This window comes from Amblyraja radiata, chromosome 19 (assembly GCF_010909765.2).
Source record: "Amblyraja radiata isolate CabotCenter1 chromosome 19, sAmbRad1.1.pri, whole genome shotgun sequence".
NCBI classification, from domain to species: domain Eukaryota; kingdom Metazoa; phylum Chordata; class Chondrichthyes; order Rajiformes; family Rajidae; genus Amblyraja; species Amblyraja radiata.
Window position 1 is genome coordinate 42089373 of NC_045974.1, and position 8383 is coordinate 42097755.

Here is an 8383-nt window from a genome sequence, read left to right on the forward strand (position 1 = left end):
AACAGGCCCTTTGGCCCATCGAGTCTGTGCTCACCACCAGTCACCTATTTTCACCGGGAGAATGTGCAAGCTCCACATAGTCAGTACCTGAGGTCAGGATTGATTGCCAGAGATGTGCGGCCTTTGCCTCAGTGGTCTTGCCACCATGCCAACCTAGATTGTCCTAGAGTCCCCATGAAAACTAAGAATACATTTCCCATTTGTGAATCTCACAGAAATGAAATCATAGGAGCTTTATAAAAATGTAGTGAATCTTTAAAGGCACAATGTGCTGGAGTAACTCAGACCTGATCCGTTGAGATACTCCAACACTTTGTGTCTTCTGGCAGATGAGTTGAACAGGTACTTTGGATCTGTCTTCACTAAGGAGGACATAAATAATCTTCCTGATATAGTAGTGGCCAGAGGATCTGGGGTGACGGAGGAACTGAAGGAAATCCACGTTAGGCAGGAAATGGTGTTGGGTAGACTGATGGGACTGAAGGCTGATAAATCCCCAGGGCCTGATGGTCTGCATCCCAGGGTACTTAAGGAAGTGGCTCTAGAAATCGTGGATGCATTGGTGATAATTTTCCAATGTTCTATAGACTCAGGATCAGTTCCTGTGGATTGGAGGGTAGCTAATGTTATTGCACTTTTTAAGAAAGGCGGGAGAGAGAAAACGGGGAATTATAGACCAGTTAGCCTGACATCGGTGGTGGGGAAGATGCTGGAGTCAATTATAAAAGATGAAATAGCCGCACATTTGGATAGCAGTAACAGGATCGGTCAGAGTCAGCATGGATTTACGAAGGGGAAATCATGCTTGACTAATCTTCTGGAATTTTTTGAAGATGTAACGAGGAAAATGGACAAGGGAGAGCCAATGGATGTAGTGTACCTGGACTTTCAGAAAGCATTTGATAAGGTCCCACATAGGAGATTAGTGGGCAAAATTAGAGCACATGGTATTGGGGGTAGAGTGCTGACATGGGTAGAGAAGTGGTTGGCAGACAGGAAACAAAGAGTAGGGATTAACGGGTCCTTCTCAGAATGGCAGGCAGTGACTAGTGGGGTACCGCAAGGCTCGGTGCTGGGAGCGCAGCTATTTACAATATACATCAATGATTTGGATGAAGGGATTCAAAGTAACATTAGCAAATTTGCAGATGACACAAAGCTAGGTGGCAGTGTGAACTGTGAGGAGGATGCTATGAGAATGCAGGTGACTTGGACAGGTTGGGGAATGGGCAGATGCATGGCAGATGAAGTTTAATGCGGCTAAATGTGAGTTTATCCACTTTGATATAAAAAACCGGAAGGCAGATTACTATCTAAATGGTGTCAAGTTGGTAAAAGGGGAAGTACAGCGGGATCTGGGGGTCCTTGTACATCAGTCTATGAAAGTAAGCATGCAGGTACAGCAGGCAGTGAAGAAAACGAATGGCATGTTGGCCTTTATAACAAGAGGAATCGAATATAGGAGCAAAGAGGTCCCTCTGCAGTTGTACAGAGCCCTAGTGAGACCACACCTGGAGTATTGTATGCGGTTTTGGTCCCCTAATTTGAGGAAGGACATTCTTGCTATTGAGGGAATGCAGCGTAGATTTACAAGGTTAATTCCCGGGATGGCGAGACTGTCATATGCTGAGGGAATGGAGCAGCTGGGCTTTTACACTCTGGAGTTTAGAAGGATGGGAGGGGATCTCATTGAAACATATAAGATTGTTAAGGGCTTGGAAACGCTAGAGGCAGGAAACATGTTCCCGATGTTGGAGGAGTCCAGAACCAGGGGCCACAGCTTAAGAATAAGGAGTAAGCCATTTAGAACGGAGACGAGGAAACACTTTTTCTCACAGAGAATGGTGAGACTGTGGAATTATCTGCCTCAGAGGGTGGTGGAGGCCGGTTCTCTGGATGCTTTCAAGAGATAGCTAGATAGGGCTCTTAAGAATAGCGGAGTCAGGGGATATGGGGAGAAGGCAGGAACGGGGTACTTATTAGGGATGATCAGCCATGTTCACATTGAATGGCGGTGCTGGCTCAAAGGGCCGAATGGCCTACTCCTGCACCTATAGTCTATTGTCTATTGTCTATTGAATGGGGGTGCTGGCTCGAAGGGCCGAAGGGCCTAATCCTGCACCTATTGTCGATTGTCTATTGTCTAATTGTCCATTGAAGTCCAGGGACCTGATGTTTACAGGAAGGCAGTCAGGAGCATGATCACTTGCTGGGTTGTAGAGTGGGATTTTGAAATTCAAAGTGTATGTACAGTAGTCCCTGCTAAATTGCATAGCAGAACCTCAACTGGATGGTTTTACTCCACTTTCAACAGGATAGCCAGATTGAGTAGTTGCTGTGGTGGAAAGACTGTTGCAAGACAGCAAACTGAGTATGGGTCATTACAACCAAAGGTTAGAGGTGAGAATGCAGTGAGGAAGGGCAGTGATGGTAAAATGGGATGGACGGGAGTGGAGGCCCCAGACGTTGTCAGATTGGGTAGGATGGTTGGAACAGTGAGATGCTGCAGATATTCTACCAATCGGTGGTAGCCAGTGCCATCTTTTTCGCTGCTGTGTGCTGGGGCAGCAGGGCGAAGGTTGTGGACACAAATAGGATCAACAAACTCATCAGGAAGGCTGGCTCTGTCCTGGGGGCGGAGTTGGATTCTTGGGAGGTTGGTCTTGGAGGGAAGGATGCTCCTCAAACTGCGGAGCATCCCGGACAATACAGCTCACCCCCTCCATGACACACTGGTCAACCTGGGGAGTACCTTCAGCAACAGACTGGTTCCACCAAGATGCAGCACAGAACGCCACAGGAGATCCTTCTTCCCTGTGGCTATCAAACTGTAAAACTCCTCCCCCTTCTGTCGTGGGGTAGACTGAGACTGACTCCTCCCCCCCTCTCCCCAATCTTTGCACATCCCCAATCATCACTTTAACTTCATGTTTCATGTGTTTTTTATGACTGTTGGCAGATCAATTTCCCTCCTGGGATCAATAAATTTCTAGCATATCGTATCGTCTCGTATGAAGGTTTGACTGATGGTGGGGCGAGAGCAGAATTACATAATTTTGCTTTAATTAAAAGCGTTCTGTTTCTCGTGGTCCGTAACTAGTGCTGGAAAAACACACCTCAGCAGGATCTTGCAGTTCTTGCTTCTCTTTAGCTGCCAACTTTCCCAAGTAAAAAAAAAAACCCCAGACAAATAACTGTTAAGTCCAAATCTGAGCTGAGAGGCCGGGTTTCAGGTAAATATCATAACTCTGGCCGTGGCTTTTCAGTACTTGAAGCACAATATTTTAAGATGCCTTCAACCAAGATCTGATATTACCACAAATACCAGTTTTTCCCATCAGAGAATTAACTGGCCAGGTGGATATCTTATGTGATGGAATGGTTCCATGAACCTCAAGAGCTGACTTTTCACCTCTTGTTAAACTGGAATTAGTGCACCATTTGAAGATGGGGATATTTTCCAGTTTTAATATTACAATGCTTCCAATACTTTGAAATCATTTAAAAACGAGCACAATTAAATTCTGGTTAACAATGTGCCACTTTAAAAGTTGTATATTTAACAAGCTACATTTACCAACGTACCAGAATATATCTATTGTCTATCAGGAACGGGGTACTGATTGGGGATGATCAGCCATGATCACATTGAATGGCGGTGCTGGCTCGAAGGGCCGAATGGCCTACTCCTGCACCTATTGTCTATTGTCTATAGACACAAAAAGCTGGAGTAACTTAGCGGGTCAGGCAACATCTCTGGATGCTCTCTGGAGAAAAGGGATGTTTCGGGTGGAGACCCTTCTTCAGACTGGGGGGTCCATGTCAGGTGTCAGTGAGTGAGGCCCGGAGCTGCGGGACAGTCAGAGCAAGGGCCTGCTGGTGCCGGCGAGTCGCAGCCAGTGTAGAATGAAGGGCACGGAAGGAGAACTGTTGTGAAGAGGGGCAGATCAACTGTCGGTACCTGTAATCCAGGTTGGGTCCGAACTGGGATGCCTGAAACCGGAGCTGGAATCCCCGATGTACAAGACGGAGGTGCAGGCAAGTACACGTGGCTGTGTGGCGAATCTGGGATAAAACGTGGTATTGTTTCATCTCAGCGTGTAGAATCTATGATGAACAACAACTCTTCATAAAAGGCTGCAGTTTCAAACAGAACTTCCAACTATTACCTCTGTAACTTCTGCCAAGCAGCTTGCTGCTGTCATTCTGACTGTGTTCGGATGCCAGACTTCTCCAGGAGACCAACAGATGCAAACAATTTCCAGCAGTCACAGTTGGAAATATGCCTTGTTAAATTTCTCCAACTAAGGCTCGACACAGATTTACATTTCCATCCATTTCAATGGAGAAGAATGGTTTTGAAGCAGAGAGACAAGATGCTCGGGATTTATGTATCTTGATTTAAAGTCATTTTAGAAATGTATTTAATTGGCAGGAGTTTAACATTTTTATTTATAAATGTATCATTATACTATTTTAGTTGTATGTTTATTTTCCTATTTTTCTTGACTGTTTTAGAGATATAGATGAGCATTTGAGTTATTTGACAGCTGGTCAGCTAGATAGCTGGACTTACCAGCTGCCAACATTTTTTTGTCGGATTTATGGCTAGAGGTGCCTTTTGGTCAGTTTAGAGATGTTCTTAGAATTCAAGATAGACACAAAATGCTGGAGTAACTCAGCGGGACAGGCAGCATCTCTGAAGAGAAGGAATGGGTGGTGTTTCGGGTCGAGGCCCTTCAGTTTAAACCAGCATCTGCAGTTCCTTCCTACACACTTCTTGGAAATCAAGTTGCCAACATTAAATCTGCTCGAAGGTACACAAAATTGCTGGAGAAACTCAGCGGGTGCAGCAGCATCTATGGAGCGAAGGAAATAGGCGACGTTCTTCAGACTGATGGGGGGTGGGGGGGAGAAGGAAGGAAAAAGGGGAGGAGGAGGAGCCCGAGGGCGGGTGGATGGGAGGGTGGGAGGAGACAGCTAGAGGGTTAAGGAAGGGGAGGAGACAGCAAGGGCTAGCAAAATTGGGAGAATTCAATGTTAATGCCATCCGGACGCAAGGTCCCCAGGCGGAATTTTCCTTCCTTCTCCTCCCCACCCACCATCAGTCTGAAGAAGGGTTTCGGCCCGAAACGTCGCCTATTTCCTTCGCTCCATAGATGCTGCTGCACCCGCTGAGTTTCTCCAGCAATTTTGTGTACCTTCGAGCTTCCAGCATCTGCAGTTCCTTCTTGAACACTTAAATCTGCTCGAGTGGATTCATCTTGAGGAAGTGTTATGGGTCTGTCCCACTTAGGCGATTTTTCAGGGATCTGCCGACGACTGTCAAGTTACCGGCAGTCGCCTGAAAAACCGGGAACTGGAACGGCGACTGTCAGAGAGGAACACACACACACACACTCACACACACACACACACACACACACACACACACACACACACACACACACACACACACACACACACACACACACACACAGTCACACACACACACACACACACACACACACACACACACACACACACACACATCGTAAAGGCATGGGCCAGGGCAAGCGGGGGGGGAGCGCTGTCTGAAATTCACACGGTGCGAAGCCAAGGTGATACAGACACACACCGCAATGAACAGGAAGGTTGGCGCTGTAATTAAGACGGCTAGCACAGTGTATGGTAAGTCCTTTAAAAGAGGGAAGAGGGGAGAAGGAGGGAAAGGAGTGGAGACACCTGTCAATTGTCAATTATTTAATCAAGTACATATGAAAATGGGCATTTCTTGGCATAAATTATGTCCTAATTCCTTTTATATTATGAAGGAAATAATGTTAAATAACTCCACAGTTATTTAAAACTTGTTGCACAGAGGGAGAGGAACTTTAGTATCTGGGCATCACAACACCTTCCACCCCACTGCTTGGCTGTTCATGTTGTGATTTAATATTTGATTTGCCTATTTGGGTTGCACTACGATCTTGCACCATTCCATTGTTCTGCACTTGTTGACATATTTATTGTTGTATATATCATTAATGTGCATATACTGCATGAGCTTCATGTGAACAAGGCATTGCCTTTGTTTACATGACAATCAACTAATTAGAATCTGAGCCTTCATTACTAAATGCAGTAAACCCTCATGATAACAGACCAGGTAGTGTCCATTATTACCAGTTGTCTGCTATAACCAAGTAAGGGATTATGATTGTATACATGGTAGAATCAAACAACCACAGTTGCTGGTTAATACACAAAAGGAACGAAAAGTGCTGGAGTAGCTCAGCGGGACAGGCAACATCTCTGGAGAACATGGATAGGTGACATCTCAGGTCCAGACCCTTTTTCAGATTCTCGGTCTGGAACTGGACTGGAATCCAGGTGGGTTGATTGCTGGGGGCGAGGATCAACGCAGTGATGGGTCACCGCCTGGGGGCGTCTGGAGTGGTGGTGGCGGTGACTGCAGCAGTGGTGATGGTGGCAGCAACTGCTTAGGTCAGTACAGTTTAGTTTATTGTCACATGTACCAAGCGAGGTCCAGTGAAAAGCTTTTGTTGCGTGTTAACCAGTTATGGAAAGACAATACATGATTACATTCACGCCATTTACAGTGCGCCAGATGCATGATAAAGGGAATAACATGAATTGCATCTAGTGCGAGATAAAGCCAGTAAAGGCTGATCAAAGATAGTCTGAGGGTCCCCAATGAGGCAGATAGTAGATCAGTACTGCTCTCTGGTTGTGGTGGGATGGTTCAGTTGCCTGACAACAGCTGGGAAGAAACTGTCCTTGAATCTGGAGGTGTGTGTTTTCACACTTCTATACCTTTGCCTGATGGGAGAGGGGAGGAGGGAGTGGCCAGGGTGCGACTCATCCTTGATTATGCTGCTGGCCTTGCCGCGACAGCGTGAAGTATAAATGGAGTCAATAGGAGGGAGGTTGGTTTGTGTGATGGTCTGCGATGTGTCTGCAATTTGCTACAATTTCTTGCGGTCTTGGGTGGAGCTGTTCCCAAACTGTGCTGTGATGCATCCTGATAAAATGCTGTCTATGATGCATGTGTAGAAGTTGGTGAGAGTTGTGGGGACATGCCAAACTTCCCCAACCTTGTAAGGAAGTAGAGGCATTGGTGTGCGTTCTTGGTCATTGCTTCAATATGGGTGGTCCAGGAGAAGTTGTTGGTGATGTTGACTCCTAGGAATTTGAAGCTTTCAACCATCTCGACTTTGGCACCATCAATGCAACGTGCATCTCTTCGCTGCCCAAAGTCGTTCAGTATCTCTTTTGTCTTGCGGAGGTGGTGATGGTGGCAGTGGTGGTGGTGGCAATGGCAACTGCAGCAGTGGTGATGCTGGTAGTACCAACTGCGGTGCTTATTGTGGTGGTGGTGACGGTGGTGTGGATGCAGTGGTGGCGGCAGGGGCAGCAGTGGTGGCAGTGGTGACTGCGGTGGTGTTGGTGGGGGTGGTCATTGCGGTGGAGGTGGCGGCACAAGCGTGACTGCAACTGTGGTGCTGGCATCGGTGGCAATGGCGACAGCGGTGGTGGTGGTGGTGGGGGTGCGGCTGCAGAGGTGGTGGCAGCAGCGGTCGGGGCAGCGGTGGTGTCGGTAGTGGCGGTGGTGGTTGTGCTGACCGTGGTGGTGGCAGCAGTGGTGACGTTGGCAGTGGAGACGGTGGTGGAGATGGTGGTGGTGGCGGAAAGTGGCGGCAGTATTGGCGGTGGTTATGGTGGCGGCAGTGATAGGCGTGCATGCGAGTGGTCGCGGTGGAACCAGTGGTGGAGAGTGGCCGGGGTGGTTTCAGAGGTGGGACTGGCCATAGAGGCAGTATAAATGTCTGTCGGTCAGTCCACTATAACCAAAATCTGTTATAATGAAGTCCGTAAAAACCAGTGTTTACTGTAACCGTTTAATTTTGCGACTTCAATCGTTGAAGTGCTCTGGACAATAAAAATACAAATCTTAGGAATTATATAATTATATAATGGCTCTTGTTAGTATGCAAATTCCAATCATTAGTTACAAGAGTTAAGGACCTGTCCTACCAGCATGCGATTGCATGCGTGTAGCGTGACCAAACGTGGTCGCTTGAGACGTATGGCCTCGTGGGTCGGTCCCACTTCAATCACCGGAGGCGTATGGAGTTGCGCGGGGCTGGTCCCGACATCGCGCGGGACTCCAAAAATCTTGCATTGTCCGAAAATCCCGCGTGACAACTGCCTGTCGGCCCGCAGGCGCATTGAGGGCGTACGCAGCACCTCGACGGGCGTACGCAGCATCTTGACGCCGTACGCCTAGCGTGTGGCGTTGCACGATGACGTCACCACCCGGCATGCCGTTGCCTGATGACGTCACCGCCCGACACCGTGCGACGTCCAAATTCAGTCGGCC